This window comes from Drosophila suzukii, chromosome Y, assembly GCF_043229965.1.
Source record: "Drosophila suzukii chromosome Y, CBGP_Dsuzu_IsoJpt1.0, whole genome shotgun sequence".
In the NCBI taxonomy this organism is placed as follows: domain Eukaryota; kingdom Metazoa; phylum Arthropoda; class Insecta; order Diptera; family Drosophilidae; genus Drosophila; species Drosophila suzukii.
The window spans coordinates 7,413,606-7,435,530 of record NC_092085.1 but is presented as its reverse complement, the minus strand read 5'-3'; the positions used below and the strand labels follow the sequence as shown (position 1 = coordinate 7,435,530).

General features: G+C 43.6%; 1 pseudogene; it reads right to left on the bottom strand.

Moving 5' to 3' along the window:
- Positions 1-3,795: 3,795 nt before the first annotated feature.
- LOC139353725 (NADH-ubiquinone oxidoreductase chain 5-like) overlaps positions 3,796-21,925 on the bottom strand; it is a 58,713-nt pseudogene continuing 40,583 nt past the window's right edge.

Here is a 21,925-nt window from a genome sequence, read left to right as displayed (position 1 = left end):
TCAAACGGACAAGTGGAACGTTTCCACAGCACTCTAATAGAGCTTGCTAGATGCCATAAAATTGATAAAGGAATCAGTGACACCGTCGAGCTAATCTTGCTGGCCACAGCCAGATACAATAAATCTATCCATTCGGTCATCGACAAGAGGCCAGCCGACGTAATTCAAACACTGTCGGATCAACCATAGTATGAGATTCAGGATAAGATAAAAATCGCCCAGGACAAGCTCAGGAACAGGGAAAATGCTGCCCGACAGAACAGGGTGTTCAAAGTTGGTGAAAAAGTCCTTGTAAAATCCAACAGGCGGCTAGGCAACAAACTCTCACCATTGTGTGAAGAGAAGATTGTGGAACCGGCATTTGGCCGGATGCTCGTGCACAGCCGGCAAACACAGCATATTTGCGTGGCCGCTATGAGTTTCATTTTTGTCAACTTTAAGTTTAGTTCGCTTCAAGCTCTATACGAATAAAGAACACAAGTTCTATAGCATTGCAAAACTCCGGCAACCGCCGTTAAATCTCTTATTATTTTGCACTGACTGAGTCTCTAGGCCAGCAGGCGAAGGGGGCAGTTACCTCCCAACGTAAGTCATCCTAATCAGCAATTGTGAAGGTACAGCCATCCGGCTCTGACTCCAGCGAGGGATCCCCGATCTCCACATACGAGAACCAAGTCAAGGCCCCCTCCTCCACTGCACTACCGAGCGGGCTTCAGCAGGTGCGACCAGCAGCAACTATATTCCTCCCGCGTTTACGGGAGGCTATTACAAGCAGCAGCCTCCAGCGGCTCATCCTCACGCGTGGGTGCTAACGCATCCCCCGCACCTACGGGAGGCAACCACAAGCTACTGGCCGCCACTCAACTATAACGGGCGGTCCCAGAAGCGACCGCTTCCTCCGCGCCTACAAGCGGGCATCTCCGAGAAGACCAGCGTTTCACCAGTGTGGCTGAAGAGGACCACCCTTGGCCACACACACATATAACATATTGTTTCTCCCGCACATACGTGTGAGCTCATCGAAGAAGACCACCCTTGACAGTGCGGCCATCGAGGACCACCTCAGGCCGCGCCCATCAACCAGATTAATTTGTATACCCACACTTAAATGACCAATTGTATCCTTTGTCCAAAAATGTCTGTGACTTTCACTTATAAATTTGTCACCGATAATTTAAATCCCATTAAGAAAACCACCCATTGCTAACCGTACCATAACCCCAAAGTCAATTTGGTTACCTACAATAAACATAGGTGGTGGTGTAAAGGATTGCTAAAATGCATCGACGCAGGCGCAAAGGTCATAAAAATGATCATAAAAATATAATTAGGAAAGTATTTTTTATTTGCGAACCATTTATAACTGTTACCAACAACGCAAATAGTTATGTTACAAAGTCATAAAATATATAATTAGGAAAGTATTTTTAATTGCGAACAATTTATAAATGTTACCAACAACACAAATAGTTGTTACAAAGAATTGCTTAAATGCCTCGACGCAGGCGCAAAGGTCAAGGTATTGGAAAAAATTCATGGAATATTATCCCTTCATAAAAGAGGTCATAAAATATATAATTAGGAAAGTATTTTTTATTTGCGAACAATTTATAACTGTTACCAACAACACAAATAGTTGTTACAAAGGATTGCTAAAATGCCTTGATGCAGGCGCAAAGGTCAAGGTAATGGAAAAATTCATGGAATATTATCCCTTGACCAAATACGAAATTTCTTCTATTTGGATAATAAAAAAATATATATTAATTCAATGCTTTGATTTTTCCATCAAAATGCTTGATAAATCTAGTTGTATGATATTCTCTAACTAACTAACTCTCTAACTATTCTCTAACTAACTAATTGAGTAATAAGTTTTCATGTGTCTATTTAATTTACCAAAAACAGTATTAGTCTTCTCTCATAAAATTGATCTTTTGGATCCCTCTTATTCCCCACCGGTGAAATGTATGTTCCTCATATTTAATAATGATGGTTTGTCAACCCCGACCAACCTCCGCAACATAGATGGATACTTGTAATTCATATTTAAGATATTTCCATCCTTCTCTAACTAACATCCTTTTATCCATCAGGTTTAGAATTGTATTGCATGCTTCAACCCCTAGCCACAACCACCACTGTAACAGATTTGACTTTTCCAATGGCTGCCCCAGCTACCTAAACTGTACATTTCTTTTGATTTTCTCTTTTCCTTTCTAAGCAATGTACACAATTTTTAAACTGGTTCTGACCTCCCTCTTTAATGGCATCCTCTACTTTATTTTCGTTATATTTCTGATCTTTTCCTAGCAGTAGGTTGTTAAACTTTTATCATTTTATGGGATTATTGAGCACCCGAAATCCCATATATTAAATCATAACATGTAACTAGTTAAAGATATCAGACTCTAAAAAGACAAGACTTACCTACAATTCAATTTACTATCTTCAATCCCTGGAGAAGAGTTTAGTATTTGCAGTTTAATTTTCTAATTTATTGATTTCACAGCTTCCATTCAGACACTGGTTTTCAACCTCATAGAACTGACTCTCAAGGTATCTGTAATGCACAATATATTTCCGTCTCTTTTCTTCTAATCAATTTTAAAAAATTTGAAAAACTGTTTTTGGAGTTAATTTTATTCTTAGAATTAAATTATTAAAAATTATAAAGCCAACAGAGATAATAATGTTTTTGTGATAGTATCCCATGAATAATACATAATTCTTATTTGTATATTTTCAAAATTATTTATTTCAGAAACTTAATCATTAATCGCATTTAAATAATATTCATAATATATCTTAAAATTTTTTAGATTTATCAATAGAGTTTCCCAATTATTAATATTTAATGATATTGCATCATATCTATTTTTAAGATTAAATATTAAGATAGGGTCGTCCTCGCGAGACATAGCGCTGAATAATGGGCTTTGAAGTCAGAAAAATGTCACGATCATGTCTATAAGGAGTAAAATTAATTGCCCCCATCGCCCCCACATCCCCATGTGACAATATTGATCATGTATCCTTCCCCTCATTATGTGCAATAAATAGTCAGAAGAAAATCGTCTACGTGAGAAAGGTCCCACAACCACAGTATCGAAATGTTGTTATCTTAGAGGACATATCCATGTTCGGAAAAGGTGTGATCACGTACCCTTTTGCCTCATTATCACAGGTCGCACACCCAAAGTATTCAAAGATGGTTATCTTAGAGGAACATGTCCGATCATGTTGGGGAATAATGTTTCCTATGATTGTAAAACTAATTTAGAAATCAAAAGAACCCCAATAAAATAAATCTCACAAGTTAATGATTCTCAAATGTGGAATATTTTCAAATACACATTTTTGTTTCCGCCCCAGAACGTGTAACTGGTAAATTGTCTATGATTCTCTCCGTTCCACAAATGGGTCATAAACATGTCATAAAAGGGATTCAAGCAAGAGCTTCCCGAACACGCGCACCTGTCAATTACCTGACCGCAATAAAAGGGACACATGCAAATTAATCTGGTTGATGGGCGCGGCCTGAGGTGGTCCTCGATGGCCGCACTGTCAAGGGTGGTCTTCTTCGATTAGCTCACACGTATGTGCGGGAGAAACAATATGTTATATGTGTGTGTGGCCAAGGGTGGTCCTCTTCAGCCACACTGGTGAAACGCTGGTCTTCTCGGAGATGCCCGCTTGTAGGCGCGGAGGAAGCGGTCGCTTCTGGGAGCGCCCGTTATAGTTGAGTGGCGGCCAGTAGCTTGTGGTTGCCTCCCGTAGGTGCGGGGGGACGCGTTAGCACCCACGCGTGAGGATGCGCCGCTGGAGGCTGCTGCTTGTAATAGCCTCCCGTAAACGCGGGAGGAATATAGTTGCTGCTGGTCGCACCTGCTGAAGCCCGCTCGGTAGTGCGGCGGAGGAGGGGGCCTTGACTTGGTTCTCGTATGTGGAGATCGGGGATCCCTCGCTGGAGTCAGAGCCGGATGGCTGTACCTTCACAATTGCTGATTAGGATGTCTTACGTTGGGAGGTAACTGCCCCCATCGCCTGCTGGCCGAACTGAAGGAAGCGCTTCCGAACCCATAAGGTATATATATTCTTGATCAGGATCACTAGCCGAGTCGATCTAGCCATGTCCGTCTGTCCGTCTGTCTGTCTGTCCGTATAACGCTGAGATCTCGGAAACTATGGGAGCTAGGCTATTGAGATTTGGCATGCAGATTCTTGAGCTTCTTACGCAGCGCAAGTTTGTTTCAGTAGAGTGCCACGCCCACTCTAACGCCAACAAACCGCCCAAAACTGTGGCTCCTACAGTTTTGATGCTAGAATAAAAATTTTAACTGAAATGTAATGTTCTCATCAATACCTATCGATTGACCCAAAAAAAAGTTTGCCACGCCCACCCTAACGCCCATAAACCGCCCACAAACTTCAAAAAATCGTAAATATGAATGTGGATAGCTTGGAAACTATCAAAGATAGAGAATTGGGATTTCAGATTTTGATTCCGTAGCCTTATACGCAGCGCAAATTTGTTACGCGAATATGCCACGCCCACCCTAACGCCCACAAACCGCGAAAACCTGTGACGCGCACAATTTTTATGCTAGATAAAAAATTTAAACTGAAATGTATTGGTCTCGTCAAACCTATCGATTGGTCCAAAAAAAATTTGCCACGGCCACTCTAACGCCCATAACGCTTAAATCTGTATACCGCCGGTAGGTGGCGCATTTTAATCTCGCTTTCCTACTTGCATATCTCTATTTAGCTGAGTAACGGGAATCTGATAGTCGAGGTACTCGACTATAGCGATCTTCCTTGTTATTATACCCGTTACTCGTAGAGTAAAAGAGTATACTAGATTCGTCGGAAAGTATGTAACAGGCAGAAGGAAGCGCTTCCGAACCCATAAAGTATATATATTCTTGATCAGGATAACTAGCCGCGAGCTATTGAGATTTGGCATGCAGATTCCTGAGCTTCTTACGCAGCGCAAGTTTGTTTCAGTAGAGTGCCACGCCCACTCTAACGCCAACAAACCGCCCAAAACTGTGGCTCCTACAGTTTTGATGCTAGAATAAAAATTTTAACTGAAATATAATGTTCTCATCAATACCTATCAATTGACCCAAAAAAAAGTTTCCCACGCCCACCCTAACGCCCATAAACCGCCCACAATTTTCAAAAATACGTAAATATGAATGTGGATAGCTTTGAAACTATCAAAGATAGAAAATTAGGACTTCAGATTTAGATTCCGTAGCCTTATACGCAGCGCAAGTTTGTTACGCGAATATGCCACGCCCACTCTAACGCCCACAAACCGCGAAAGCCTGTGACGCCCACAATTTTTATGCTAGATAAAAAATTTTAACTGAAATGTATTGGTATCGTCAATACCTATCGAGTGGTCCAAAAAAAAATTTGCCACGCCCACTCTAACGCCCATAACGCTTAAATCTGTATACCGGCGGTAGGTGGCGCATTTTAATCTCGCTTTGCGGCTTGCATATCTCCATTTAGCTGAGTAACGGGTATCTGATAGTCGAGGTACTCGACTATAGCGTTCTCCCTTGTATTGTTATTATACCCGTTACTCGTAGAGTAAAAGGGTATACTAGATTCGTCGGAAAGTATGTAACAGGCAGAAGGAAGCGCTTCCGAACCCATAAAGTATATATATTCTTGATCAGGATGACTAGCCGAGTCGATCCAGACATGTCCGTCTGTCCGTCTGTCCGTCTGTCTGTCTGTCCGGATGAACGCTGAGATCTCGGAAACTATGGGAGCTAGGCTATTGAGATTTGGCATGCAGATTCTTGAGCTTCTTACGCAGCGCAAGTTTGTTTCAGTAGAGTGCCACGCCCACTCTAACGCCCACAAAAAGCTCAAAACTGTGGCTCCTACAGTTTTGATGCTAGAATAAAAATTTTAACTGAAATGTAATGTTCTCATCAATACCTATCGATTGACCCAAAAAAAAGTTTGACACGCCCACCCTAACGCCCATAAACCGCCCACAAACTTCAAAAAATCGTAAATATGAATGTGGATATCTCGGAAACTATCAAAGATAGAGAATTGGGATTTCAGATTTAGATTCCGTAGCCTTATACGCAGCGCAAGTTTGTTACGCGAATATGCCACGCCCACAAACCGATAGTCGAGTACCTCGACTATCAGATACCCGTTACTCAGCTATATGGAGATATGCAAGCAGCAAAGCGAGATTAAAATGCGCCACCTACCGGCGGTATACAGATTTAAGCGTTATGGGCGTTAGAGTGGGCGTGGCAAATTTTTTTTTGGACCAATCGATAGGTATTGACGAGACCAATACATTTCAGTTAAAATTTTTTATCTAGCATGAAAATTGTGGGCGTCACAGGTTTTCGCGGTTTGTGGGCGTTAAAGTGGGCGTGGCAAACTTTTTTTGGGTCAATCGATAGGTATTGATGAGAACAATACATTTCAGTTAAAATTTTTATTCTAGCATCAAAACTGTAGGAGCCACAGTTTTGTGCGGTTTGTGGGCGTTAGAATGGGCGTGGCAGTGTGCCGAAACAAACTTGCGCTGCGTAAGAAGCTCAGGAATCTGCACGCCAAATCTCAATAGCCTAGCTCCCATAGTTTCCGAGATCTCAGCGTTCATCCGGACGGACAGACAGACGGACAGACGGACATGGCTAGATCGACTCCGCTAGTGATCCTGATCAAGAATATATATACTTTGTGGGGTCGGAAACGCTTCCTTCTGCCTGTTACATACTTTCCGACGAATCTAGTATACCCTTTTACTCTACGAGGAACGGGTATAATTAGGACTTCAGATTTAGATTCCGTAGCCTTATACGCAGCGCAAGTTTGTTACGCAAATATGCCACGCCCACTCTAACGCCCACAAACCGCGAAAGCCTGTGACGCCCACAATTTTTATGCTAGATAAAAAATTTTAACTGAAATGTATTGGTATCGTCAATACCTATCGAGTGGTCCAAAATAAAATTTGCCACGCCCACTCTAACGCCCATAACGCTTAAATCTGTATACCGCCGGTAGGTGGCGCATTTTAATCTCGCTTTGCTACTTGCATATCTCTATTTAGCTGAGTAACAGGTATCTGATAGTCGAGGTACTCGACTATAGCGTTCTTCCTTGTTATTATACCCGTTACTCGTAGAGTAAAAGGGTATACTAGATTCGTCGGAAAGTATGTAACAGGCAGAAGGAAGCGCTTCCGAACCCATAAAGTATATATATTATTGATAAGGAGAACTAGCCGAGTCGATCCAGCCATGTCCGTCTGTCCGTCTGTCTGGCTGTCCGGATGAACGCTGAGATCTCGGAAACTATGGGAGCTGGGCTATTGAGATTTGGCATGAAGATTCTTGAGCTTCTTACGCAGCGCAAGTTTGTTTCAGTAGAGTGCCACGCCCACTCTAACGCCCACAAACCGCTCAAAACTGTGGCTCCTACAGTTTTGATGCTAGAATAAAAATTTTAACTGAAATGTAATGTTCTCATCAATACCTATCGATTGACCCAAAAAAAAGTTTGCCACGCCCACCCTAACGCCCATAGCGCTTAAATCTGTATACCGCCGGTAGGTGGCGCATTTTAATCTCGCTTTGCTACTTGCATATCTCTATTTAGCTGAGTAACGGGTATCTGATAGTCGAGGTACTCGACTATAGCGTTCTTCCTTGTTATTATACCCATTACTCGTAGAGTAAAAGGGTATACTAGATTCGTCGGAAAGTATGTAACAGGCAGAAGGAAGCGCTTGCGAACCCATAAAGTATATATATTCTTGATCAGGATAACTAGCCGAGTCGATCCAGCCATGTCCGTCTGTCCGTCTGTCCGTCTGTCTGTCTGTCCGGATGAACGCTGAGATCTCGGAAACTATGGGAGCTAGGCTATTGAGATTTGGCATGCAGATTCTTGAGCTTCTTACGCAGCGCAAGTTTGTTTCAGTAGAGTGCCACGCCCACTCTAACGCCCACAAAGCGCTCAAAAGTGTGGCTCCTACAGTTTTGATTCTAGAATAAAAATTTTAACTTAAATGTAATGTTCTCATCAATACCTATCGATTGACCCAAAAAAAAGTTTCCCACGCCCACCCTAACGCCCATAAACCGCCCACAAACTTCAAAAAATCGTAAATATAAATGTGGATATCTCGGAAACTATCAAAGATAGAGTATTGGGATTTCAGATTTAGATTCCGTAGCCTTATACGCAGCGCAAGTTTGTTACGCGAATATGCCACGCCCACAAACCGCGAAAACCTGACGCCCACAATTTGTATGCTAGATACAAAATTTTAACTGAAATGTATTGGTCTCGTCAATACCTATCGATAGGTCCAAAAAAAAATTTGCCACGCCCACTCTAACGCCCATAACGCTTAAATCTGTATACCGCCGGTAGGTGGCGCATTTTAATCTCGCTTTGCTACTTGCATATCTCTATTTAGCTGAGTAACGGGTATCTGATAGTCGAGGTACTCGACTATAGCGTTCTTCCTTGTTATTATACCCGTTACTCGTAGAGTAAAAGGGTATACTAGATTCGTCGGAAAGTATGTAACAGGCAGAAGGAAGCGCTTCCGAACCCATAAAGTATATATATTCTTGATCAGGATAACTAGCCGAGTCGATCCAGCCATGTCCGTCTGTCCGTCTGTCCGTCTGTCTGTCTGTCCGGATGAACGCTGAGATCTCGGAAACTATGGGAGCTAGGCTATTGAGATTTGGCATGCAGATTCTTGAGCTTCTTACGCAGCGCAAGTTTGTTTCAGTAGAGTGCCACGCCCACTCTACCGCCCACAAAAAGCTCAAAACTGTGGCTCCTACAGTTTTGATGCTAGAATAAAAATTTTAACTGAAATGTAATGTTCTCATCAATACCTATCGATTGACCCGTAGCCTTATACGCAGCGCAAATTTGTTACGCGAATATGCCACGCCCACCCTAACGCCCACAAACCGCGAAAACCTGTGACGCGCACAATTTTTATGCTAGATAAAAAATTTAAACTGAAATGTATTGGTCTCGTCAAACCTATCGATTGGTCCAAAAAAAATTTGCCACGGCCACTCTAACGCCCATAACGCTTAAATCTGTATACCGCCGGTAGGTGGCGCATTTTAATCTCGCTTTCCTACTTGCTTATCTCTATTTAGCTGAGTAACGGGAATCTGATAGTCGAGGTACTCGACTATAGCGTTCTCCCTTGTATTGTTATTATACCCGTTACTCGTAGAGTAAAAGGGTATACTAGATTCGTCGGAAAGTATGTAACAGGCAGAAGGAAGCGCTTCCGAACCCATAAAGTATATATATTCTTGATCAGGATGACTAGCCGAGTCGATCCAGACATGTCCGTCTGTCCGTCTGTCCGTCTGTCTGTCTGTCCGGATGAACGCTGAGATCTCGGAAACTATGGGAGCTAGGCTATTGAGATTTGGCATGCAGATTCTTGAGCTTCTTACGCAGCGCAAGTTTGTTTCAGTAGAGTGCCACGCCCACTCTAACGCCCACAAAAAGCTCAAAACTGTGGCTCCTACAGTTTTGATGCTAGAATAAAAATTTTAACTGAAATGTAATGTTCTCATCAATACCTATCGATTGACCCAAAAAAAAGTTTGACACGCCCACCCTAACGCCCATAAACCGCCCACAAACTTCAAAAAATCGTAAATATGAATGTGGATATCTCGGAAACTATCAAAGATAGAGAATTGGGATTTCAGATTTAGATTCCGTAGCCTTATACGCAGCGCAAGTTTGTTACGCGAATATGCCACGCCCACAAACCGATAGTCGAGTACCTCGACTATCAGATACCCGTTACTCAGCTATATGGAGATATGCAAGCAGCAAAGCGAGATTAAAATGCGCCACCTACCGGCGGTATACAGATTTAAGCGTTATGGGCGTTAGAGTGGGCGTGGCAAATTTTTTTTTGGACCAATCGATAGGTATTGACGAGACCAATACATTTCAGTTAAAATTTTTTATCTAGCATGAAAATTGTGGGCGTCACAGGTTTTCGCGGTTTGTGGGCGTTAAAGTGGGCGTGGCAAACTTTTTTTGGGTCAATCGATAGGTATTGATGAGAACAATACATTTCAGTTAAAATTTTTATTCTAGCATCAAAACTGTAGGAGCCACAGTTTTGTGCGGTTTGTGGGCGTTAGAATGGGCGTGGCAGTGTGCCGAAACAAACTTGCGCTGCGTAAGAAGCTCAGGAATCTGCACGCCAAATCTCAATAGCCTAGCTCCCATAGTTTCCGAGATCTCAGCGTTCATCCGGACGGACAGACAGACGGACAGACGGACATGGCTAGATCGACTCCGCTAGTGATCCTGATCAAGAATATATATACTTTGTGGGGTCGGAAACGCTTCCTTCTGCCTGTTACATACTTTCCGACGAATCTAGTATACCCTTTTACTCTTTTGCCACGCCCACCCTAACGCCCATAGCGCTTAAATCTGTATACCGCCGGTAGGTGGCGCATTTTAATCTCGCTTTGCTACTTGCATATCTCTATTTAGCTGAGTAACGGGTATCTGATAGTCGAGGTACTCGACTATAGCGTTCTTCCTTGTTATTATACCCATTACTCGTAGAGTAAAAGGGTATACTAGATTCGTCGGAAAGTATGTAACAGGCAGAAGGAAGATAGAGTATTGGGATTTCAGATTTAGATTCCGTAGCCTTATACGCAGCGCAAGTTTGTTACGCGAATATGCCACGCCCACAAACCGCGAAAACCTGACGCCCACAATTTGTATGCTAGATACAAAATTTTAACTGAAATGTATTGGTCTCGTCAATACCTATCGATTGACCCAAAAAAAAGTTTGCCACGCCCACCCTAACGCCCATAGCGCTTAAATCTGTATACCGCCGGTAGGTGGCGCATTTTAATCTCGCTTTGCTACTTGCATATCTCTATTTAGCTGAGTAACGGGTATCTGATAGTCGAGGTACTCGACTATAGCGTTCTTCCTTGTTATTATACCCGTTACTCGTAGAGTAAAAGGGTATACTAGATTCGTCGGAAAGTATGTAACAGGCAGAAGGAAGCGCTTCCGAACCCATAAAGTATATATATTCTTGATCAGGATAACTAGCCGAGTCGATCCAGCCATGTCCGTCTGTCCGTCTGTCCGTCTGTCTGTCTGTCCGGATGAACGCTGAGATCTCGGAAACTATGGGAGCTAGGCTATTGAGATTTGGCATGCATATTCTTGAGCTTCTTACGCAGCGCACGTTTGTTTCAGTAGAGTGCCACGCCCACTCTAACGCCCACAAAGCGCTCAAAAGTGTGGCTCCTACAGTTTTGATGCTAGAATAAAAACTTTAACTTAAATGTAATGTTCTCATCAATACCTATCGATTGACCCAAAAAAAAGTTTCCCACGCCCACCCTAACGCCCATAAACCGCCCACAAACTTCAAAAAATCGTAAATATAAATGTGGATATCTCGGAAACTATCAAAGATAGAGAATTGGGATTTCAGATTTAGATTCCGTAGCCTTATACGCAGCGCAAGTTTGTTACGCGAATATGCCACGCCCACAAACCGCGAAAACCTGACGCCCACAATTTTTATGCTAGATACAAAATTTTAACTGAAATGTATTGGTCTCGTCAATACCTATCGATTGGTCCAAAAAAAAATTTGCCACGCCCACTCTAACGCCCATAACGCTTAAATCTGTATACCGCCGGTAGGTGGCGCATTTTAATCTCGCTTTGCTACTTGCATATCTCTATTTAGCTGAGTAACGGGTATCTGATAGTCGAGGTAATCGACTATAGAGTTCTTCCTTGTTATTATACCCGTTACTCGTAAAGTAAAAGGGTATACTAGATTCGTCGGAAAGTATGTAACAGGCGGAAGGAAGCGCTTCCGAACCCATAAAGTATATATATTCTTGATCAGGATCACTAGCCGAGTCGATCTAGCCATGTCCGTCTGTCCGTCTGTCTGTCTGTCCGGATGAACGCTGAGATCTCGGAAACTATGGGAGCTAGGCTATTGAGATTTGGCATGCAGATTCTTGAGCTTCTTACGCAGCGCAAGTTTGTTTCAGTAGAGTGCCACGCCCACTCTAACGCCCACAAAGCGCTCAAAAGTGTGGCTCCTACAGTTTTGATGCTAGAATAAAAACTTTAACTTAAATGTAATGTTCTCATCAATACCTATCGATTGACCCAAAAAAAAGTTTCCCACGCCCACCCTAACGCCCATAAACCGCCCACAAACTTCAAAAAATCGTAAATATAAATGTGGATATCTCGGAAACTATCAAAGATAGAGAATTGGGATTTCAGATTTAGATTCCGTAGCCTTATACGCAGCGCAAGTTTGTTACGCGAATATGCCACGCCCACAAACAGCGAAAGCCTGTGACGCCCACAATTTTTATGCTAGATAAAAAATTTTAACTGAAATGTATTGGTATCGTCAATACCTATCGATTGGTCCAAAAAAAATTTGCCACGCCCACTCTAACGCCCATAACGCTTAAATCTGTATACCGCCGGTAGGTGGCGCATTTTAATCTCGCTTTGCTACTTGCATATCTCTATTTAGCTGAGTAACGGGTATCTGATAGTCGAGGTACTCGACTATAGCGTTCTTCCTTGTTATTATACCCGTTACTCGTAGAGTAAAAGGGTATACTAGATTCGTCGGAAAGTATGTAACAGGCAGAAGGAAGCGCTTCCAAACCCATAAAGTATATATATTCTTGATCAGGATCACTAGCCGAGTCGATCTAGCCATGTCCGTCTGTCCGTCTGTCCGTCTGTCCGTCAGTCTGTCTGTCCGGATGAACGCTGAGATCTCGGAAACTATGGGAGCTAGGCTATTGAGATTTGGCGTGCAGATTCCTGAGCTTCTTACGCAGCGCAAGTTTGTTTCAGTAGAGTGCCACGCCCACTCTAACGCCCACAAACCAGGGTATACTAGATTCGTCGGAAAGTATGTAACAGGCAGAAGGAAGCGTTTCCGACCCCATAAATTATATATATTCTTGATCAGGATCACTAGCCGAGTCGATCTAGCCATGTCCGTCTGTCTGTCTGTCCGTCTGTCTGTCTGTCCGGATGAACGCTGAGATCTCGGAAACTATGGGAGCTAGGCTATTGAGATTTGGCGTGCAAGTTTGTTTCAGTAGAGTGCCACGCCCACACTAACGCCCACAAACCGCCCAAAACTGTGGCTCCTACAGTTTTGATGCTAGAATAAAAAATTTAACTGAAATGTAATGTTCTCATCAATACCTATCAATTGACCTAAAAAGAAGTCTGCCATGCCCACCCTAACGCCCATAAACCGCCCACAAACTTCACAAAATCGTAAAAGTGAATGTGGATATCTTGGAAACTATCAAAGATAAAATATTAGGACTTCAGATCTAGATTCCGTAGCCTTATACGCAGCGCAAGTTTGTTACGCGAATATGCCACGCCCACTCTAACGCCCACAAACCGCAAAAACCTGTGACGCCCACGATTTTTATGCTAGATCAAACATTTTAACTGAAATGTGTTGGTCTCGTCAATACCTATCGAGTGGTCCAAAAAAAAATTTGCCACGCCCACTCTAACGCCCATTACCCTTAAATCTGTATACCGCCGGTAGGTTGCGCATTTTAATCTCGCTTTGCTACTTGCATATCTCTATTTAGCTGAGTAACGGGTATCTGATAGTCGAGGTACTCGACTATAGCGTTCTTCCTTGTTATTATACCCGTTACTCGTAGAGTAAAAGGGTATACTAGATTCGTCGGAAAGTATGTAACAGGCAGAAGGAAGCGTTTCCGACCCCATAAAGTATATATATTCTTGATCAGGATCACTAGCCGAGTCGATTTAGCCATGTCCGTCTGTCCGTCTGTCTGTCTGTCCGGATGAAGGCTGAGATCTCGGAAACTATGGGAGCTAGGCTATTGAGATTTGGCGTGCAGATTCCTGAGCTTCTTACGCAGCGCAAGATTGTTTCAGTAGAGTGCCACGCCCACTCTAACGCCCACAAACTGTCCGTCTGCCTGTCTGTCCGGATGAACGCTGAGATCTCGGAAACTATGGGAGCTAGGCTTTTGAGATTTGGCGTGCAGATTTCTGAGCTTCTTACGCAGCGCAAGTTTGTTTCAGTAGAGTGCCACGCCCACTCTAACGCCCACAAGCCGCCCAAAACTGTGGCTCCTACAGTTTTGATGCTAGAATAAGAATTTTAACTGAAATGTAATGTTCTCATCAATACCTATCGATTGACCCACAAACTTAGAAAAATCGTAAATACGAATGTGGATATCTCGGAAACTATCAAAGAGAGAATTCGGATTTCAGATTTAGATTCCGTAGCCTTATACGCAGCGCAAGTTTGTTACGCGAATATGCCACGCCCACTCTAACGCCCACAAACTGCGAAAACCTGTGACGCCCACGATTTTTATGCTAGATCAAAAATTTTAACTGAAATGTATTGGTATTGCCAATACCTATCAATTGGTCCAAAAAAAAATTTGCCACGCCCACTCTAACGCCCATAACGCTTAAATCTGTATACCGCCGGTAGGTGGCGCATTTTAATCTCGCTTTGCTACTTGCATATCTCTATTTAGCTGAGTAACGGGTATCTGATAGTCGAGGTACTCGACTATAGCGTTCTTCCTTGTTATTATACCCGTTACTCGTAGAGTAAAAGGGTATACTAGATTTGTCGGAAAGTATGTAACAGGCAGAAGGAAGCGCTTCCGAACCCATAAAGTATATATATTCTTGATCAGGATAACTAGCCGAGTCGATCCAGCCATGTCCGTCTGTCCGTCTGTCTGTCTGTCCGGATGAACGCTGAGATCTCGGAAACTATGGGAGATAGGCTATTGAGATTTGGCATGCAAATTCTTGAGCTTCTTACGCAGCGCAAGTTTGTTTTAGTAGAGTGCCACGCCCACTCTAACGCCCACAAACCAGGGTATACTAGATTCGTCGGAAAGTATCACTAGCCGAGTCGATCTAGCCATGTCTGTCTGTCTGTCTGTCCGTCAGCCTGTCTGTCCGGATGAACGCTGAGATCTCGGAAACTATGGGAGCTTGGCTATTGAGATTTGGCGTGCAGATTCCTGAGCTTCTTACGCAGCGCAAGTTTGTTTCAGTAGAGTGCCACGCCCACTCTAACGCTCACAAACCAGGGTACACTAGATTCGTCGGAAAGTATGTAACAGGCAGAAGGAAGCGTTTCCGACCCCATAAATTATGATCAGGATCACTACCCGAGTCGATCTAGCCATGTCCGTCTGTCTGTCTGCCCGTCTGTCTGTCTGTCCGTATGAACGCTGAGATCTCGGAAACTATGGGAGCTAGGCTATTGAGATTTGGCGTGCAGATTCCTGAGCTTCTAACGCAGCGCAAGTTTGTTTCAGTAGAGTGCCACGCCCACTCTAACGCCCACAATCCGCCCAAAACTGTGGATCCTACAGTTTTGATGCTAGAATAAAAATTTTAACTGTAATGTAATGTTCTCATCAATACCTATCGGTTGACCACGCCCACCCTAACGCCCATAAACCGCCCACAAACTTCAAAAAATCGTAAATAGTAATGTGTATACTTCGGAAACTATCAAAGATAGAGAATTGGGATTTCAGCTTTAGATTCCGTAGCCTTATACGCAGCGCAAGTTTGTTACGCGAATATGCCACGTCGGAAAGTATGTAACAGGCAGAAGGAAGCGTTTCCGACCCCATAAATTATATATATTCTTGATCAGGATCACATGCCGAGTCGATCTAGCCATGTCCGTCTGTCTGTCTGTCCGTCTGTCTGTCTGTCCGGATGAACGCTGAGATCTCGGAAACTATGGGAGCTAGGCTATTGAGATTTGGCGTGCAAGTTTGTTTCAGTAGAGTGCCACGCCCACTCTAACGCCCACAAACCGCCCAAAACTGTGGCTCCTACAGTTTTGATGCTAGAATAAAAATTTTAACTGAAATGTAATGTTCTCATCAATACCTATCAATTGACCCAAAAAGAAGTCTGCCATGCCCACCCTAACGCCCATAAACCGCCCACAAACTTCACAAAATCGTAAAAGTGAATGTGGATATCTTGGAAACTATCAAAGATAAAATATTAGGACTTCAGATTTAGATTCCGTAGCCTTATACGCAGCGCAAGTTTGTTACGCGAATATGCCACGCCCACTCTAACGCCCACAAAGCGCGAAAACCTGTGACGCCCACGATTTTTATGCTAGATCAAAAATTTTAACTGAAATGTGTTGGTCTCGTCAATACCTATCGATTGGTCCAAAAATTTGCCACGCCCACTCTAACGCCCATAACCCTTAAATCGGTATACCGCCGGTAGGTTGCGCATTTTAATCTCGCTTTGCTACTTGCATATCTCTATTTAGCTGAGTAACGGGTATCTGATAGTCGAGGTGTTCGACTATAGCTTTCTTCCTTGTTATTATACCCGTTACTCGTAGAGTAAAAGGGTGTACTAGATTCGTCGGAAAGTATGTAACAGCAGAAGGAAGCGTTTCCGACCCCATAAAGTATATATATTCTTGATCAGGATCACTAGCCGAGTCGATTTAGCCATGTCCGTCTGTCCGTCTGTCTGTCTGTCCGGATGAAGGCTGAGATCTCGGAAACTATGGGAGCTAGGCTATTGAGATTTGGCGTGCAGATTCCTGAGCTTCTTACGCAGCGCAAGATTGTTTCAGTAGAGTACCACGCCCACTCTAACGCCCACAAACTGTCCGTCTGCCTGTCTGTCCGGATGAACGCTGAGATCTCGGAAACTATGGGAGCTAGGCTATTGAGATTTGGCGTGCAGATTCCTGAGCTTCTTACGCAGCGCAAGTTTGTTTCAGTAGAGTGCCACGCCCACTCTAACGCCCACAAGCCGCCCAAAACTGTGGCTCCTACAGTTTTGATGCTAGAATAAGAATTTTAACTGAAATGTAATGTTCTCATCAATACCTATCGATTGACCCACAAACTTAAAAAAATCGTAAATACGAATGTGGATATCTCGGAAACTATCAAAGAGAGAATTCGGATTTCAGATTTAGATTACGCAGCGCAAGTTTGTTACGCGAATATGCCACGCCCACTCTAACGCCCACAAACCGCGAAAACCTGTGACGCCCACGATTTTTATGCTAGATCAAAAATTTTAACTGAAATGTATTGGTATCGCCAATACCTATCGATTGGTCCAAAAAAAATTTGCCACGCCCACTCTAACGCCCATAACGCTTAAATCTGTATACCGCCGGTAGGTGGCGCATTTTAATCTCGCTTTGCTACTTGCATATCTCTTTTTAGCTGAGTAACGGGTATCTGATAGTCGAGGTACTCGACTATAGCGTTCTTCCTTGTTATTATACCCGTTACTCGTAGAGTAAAAGGGTATACTAATTCGTCGGAAAGTATGTAACAGGCAGAAGGAAGCGCTTCCAAACCCATAAAGTATATATATTCTTGATCAGGATCACTAGCCGAGTCGATCTAGCCATGTCCGTCTGTCCGTCTGTCCGTCTGTCCGTCAGTCTGTCTGTCCGGATGAACGCTGAGATCTCGGAAACTATGGGAGCTAGGCTATTGAGATTTGGCGTGCAGATTCCTGAGCTTCTTACGCAGCGCAAGTTTGTTTCAGTAGAGTGCCACGCCCACTCTAACGCCCACAAACCAGGGTATACTAGATTCGTCGGAAAGTATGTAACAGGCAGAAGGAAGCGTTTCCGACCCCATAAATTATATATATTCTTGATCAGGATCACTAGCCGAGTCGATCTAGCCATGTCCGTCTGTCTGTCTGTCCGACTGTCTGTCTGTCCGGATGAACGCTGAGATCTCGGAAACTATGGGAGCTAGGCTATTGAGATTTGGCGTGCAAGTTTGTTTCAGTAGAGTGCCACGCCCACACTAACGCCCACAAACCGCCCAAAACTGTGGCTCCTACAGTTTTGATGCTAGAATAAAAAATGTAACTGAAATGTAATGTTCTCATCGATACCTATCAATTGACCCAAAAAGAAGTCTGCCATGCCCACCCTAACGCCCATAAACCGCCCACAAACTTCACAAAATCGTAAAAGTGAATGTGGATATCTTGGAAACTATCAAAGATAAAATATTAGGACTTCAGATTTAGATTCCGTAGCCTTATACGCAGCGCAAGTTTGTTACGCGAATATGCCACGCCCACTCTAACGCCCACAAACCGCAAAAACCTGTGACGCCCACGATTTTTATGCTAGATCAAAAATTTTAACTGAAATGTGTTGGTCTCGTCAATACCTATCGATGGGTCCAAAAATTTGCCACGCCCACTCTAACGCCCATAACCCTTAAATCGGTATACCGCCGGTAGGTTGCGCATTTTAATCTCGCTTTGCTACTTGCATATCTCTATTTAGCTGAGTAACGGGTATCTGATAGTCGAGGTGTTCGACTATAGCGTTCTTCCTTGTTATTATACCCGTTACTCGTAGAGTAAAAGGGTATACTAGATTCGTCGGAAAGTATGTAACAGCAGAAGGAAGCGTTTCCGACCCCATAAAGTATATATATTCTTGATCAGGATCACTAGCCGAGTCGATTTAGCCATGTCCGTCTGTCCGTCTGTCTGTCTGTCCGGATGAAGGCTGAGATCTCGGAAACTATGGGAGCTAGGCTATTGAGATTTGGCGTGCAAATTCCTGAGCTTCTTACGCAGCGCAAGATTGTTTCAGTAGAGTGCCACGCCCACTCTAACGCCCACAAACTGTCCGTCTGCCTGTCTGTCCGGATGAACGCTGAGATCTCGGAAACTATGGGAGCTAGGCTATTGAGATTTGGCGTGCAGATTCCTGAGCTTCTTACGCAGCGCAAGTTTGTTTCAGTAGAGTGCCACGCCCACTCTAACGCCCACAAGCCGCCCAAAACTGTGGCTCCTACAGTTTTGATGCTAGAATAAGAATTTTAACTGAAATGTAATGTTCTCATCAATACCTATCGATTGACCCACAAACTTAAAAAAATCGTAAATACGAATGTGGATATCTCGGAAACTATCAAAGAGAGAATTCGGATTTCAGATTTAGATTCCGTAGCCTTATACGCAGCGCAAGTTTGTTACGCGAATATGCCACGCCCACTCTAACGCCCACAAACCGCGAAAACCTGTGACGCCCACGATTTTTATGCTAGATCAAAAATTTTAACTGAAATGTATTGGTATCGCCAATACCTATCGATTGGTCCAAAAAAAATTTGCCACGCCCACTCTAACGCCCATAACGCTTAAATCTGTATACCGCCGGTAGGTGGCGCATTTTAATCTCGCTTTGCTACTTGCATATCTCTATTTAGCTGAGTAACGGGTATCTGATAGTCGAGGTACTCGACTATAGCGTTCTTCCTTGTTATTATACCCGTTACTCGTAGAGTAAAAGGGTATACTAATTCGTCGGAAAGTATGTAACAGGCAGAAGGAAGCGCTTCCAAACCCATAAAGTATATATATTCTTGATCAGGATCACTAGCCGAGTCGATCTAGCCATGTCCGTCTGTCCGTCTGTCCGTCAGTCTGTCTGTCCGGATGAACGCTGAGATCTCGGAAACTATGGGAGCTAGGCTATTGAGATTTGGCGTGCAGATTCCTGAGCTTCTTACGCAGCGCAAGTTTGTTTCAGTAGAGTGCCACGCCCACTCTAACGCCCACAAACCAGGGTATACTAGATTCGTCGGAAAGTATGTAACAGGCAGAAGGAAGCGTTTCCGACCCCATAAATTATATATTTTCTTGATCAGGATCACTAGCCGAGTCGATCTAGCCATGTCCGTCTGTCTGTCTGTCCGTCTGTCTGTCTGTCCGGATGAACGCTGAGATCTCGGAAACTATGGGAGCTAGGCTATTGAGATTTGGCGTGCAAGTTTGTTTCAGTAGAGTGCCACGCCCACACTAACGCCCACAAACCGCCCAAAACTGTGGCTCCTACAGTTTTGATGCTAGAATAAAAAATTTAACTGAAATGTAATGTTCTCATCAATACCTATCAATTGACCCAAAAAGAAGTCTGCCATGCCCACCCTAACGCCCATAAACCGCCCACAAACTTCACAAAATCGTAAAAGTGAATGTGGATATCTTGGAAACTATCAAAGATAAAATATTAGGACTTCAGATTTAGATTCCGTAGCCTTATACGCAGCGCAAGTTTGTTACGCGAATATGCCACGCCCACTCTAACGCCCACAAACCGCAAAAACCTGTGACGCCCACGATTTTTATGCTAGATCAAAAATTTTAACTGAAATGTGTTGGTCTCGTCAATACCTATCGAGTGGTCCAAAAAAAAATTTGCCACGCCCACTCTAACGCCCATTACCCTTAAATCTGTATACCGCCGGTAGGTTGCGCATTTTAATCTCGCTTTGCTACTCGCATATCTCTATTTAGCTGAGTAACGGGTATCTGATAGTCGAGGTACTCGACTATAGCGTTCTTCCTTGTTATTATACCCGTTACTCGTAGAGTAAAAGGGTATACTAGATTCGTCGGAAAGTATGTAACAGGCAGAAGGAAGCGTTTCCGACCCCATAAAGTATATATATTCTTGATCAGGATCACTAGCCGAGTCGATTTAGCCATGTCCGTCTGTCTGTCTGTCCGGATGAAGGCTGAGATCTCGGAAACTATGGGAGCTAGGCTATTGAGATTTGGCGTGCAGATTCCTGAGCTTCTTACGCAGCGCAAGATTGTTTCAGTAGAGTGCCACGCCCACTCTAACGCCCACAAACTGTCCGTCTGCCTGTCTGTCCGGATGAACGCTGAGATCTCGGAAACTATGGGAGCTAGGCTATTGAGATTTGGCATGCAAATTCTTGAGCTTCTTACGCAGCGCAAGTTTGTTTCAGTAGAGTGCCACGCCAACTCTAACGCCCACAAACCGCTCAAAACTGTGGCTCCTACTGTTTTGATGCTAGAATAAAAATTTTAACTGAAATGTAATGTTCTCATCAATACCTATCGATTGTCCCAAAAAAAAGTTTGCCACGCCCACCCTAACGCCCATAAACCGCCCACAAACTTCAAAAAATCGTAAATATGAATGTGGATATCTCGGAAACTATCAAAGATAGAGAATTGAGATTTCAGATTTAGATTCCGTAGCCTTATACGCAGCGCAAGTTTGTTACGCGAATATGCCACGCCCACAAACCGCGAAAACCTGACGCCCACAGTTTTTGTGCTAGATAAAAAATTTTAACTGAAATGTATTGGTCTCGTCAATACCTATCGATTGGTCCAAAAAAAATTTGCCATGCCCACTCTAACGCCCATAACGCTTAAATCTGTATACCGCCGGTAGGTGGCGCATTTTAATCTCGCTTTGCTACTTGCATATCTCTATTTAGCTGAGTAACGGGTATCTGATAGTCGAGGTACTCGACTATAGCGTTCTTCCTTGTTATTATACCCGTTACTCGTAGAGTAAAAGGGTATACTAGATTCGTCGGAAAGTATGTAACAGGCAGAAGGAAGCGTTTCCGACCCCATAAAGTATATATATTCTTGATCAGGATAACTAGCCGAGTCGATCCAGCCATGTCCGTCTGTCTGTCTGTCCGGATGAACGCTGAGATCTCGGAAACTATGGGAGCTAGGCTATTGAGATTTGGCTTGCAGATTCTTGAGCTTCTTACGCAGCGCAAGTTTGTTTTAGTAGAGTGCCACGCCCACTCTAACGCCCACAAACCAGGGTATACTAGATTCGTCGGAAAGTATCACTAGCCGAGTCGATCTAGCCATGTCTGTCTGTCTGTCTGTCCGTCAGCCTGTCTGTCCGGATGAACGCTGAGATCTCGGAAACTATGGGAGCTTGGCTATTGAG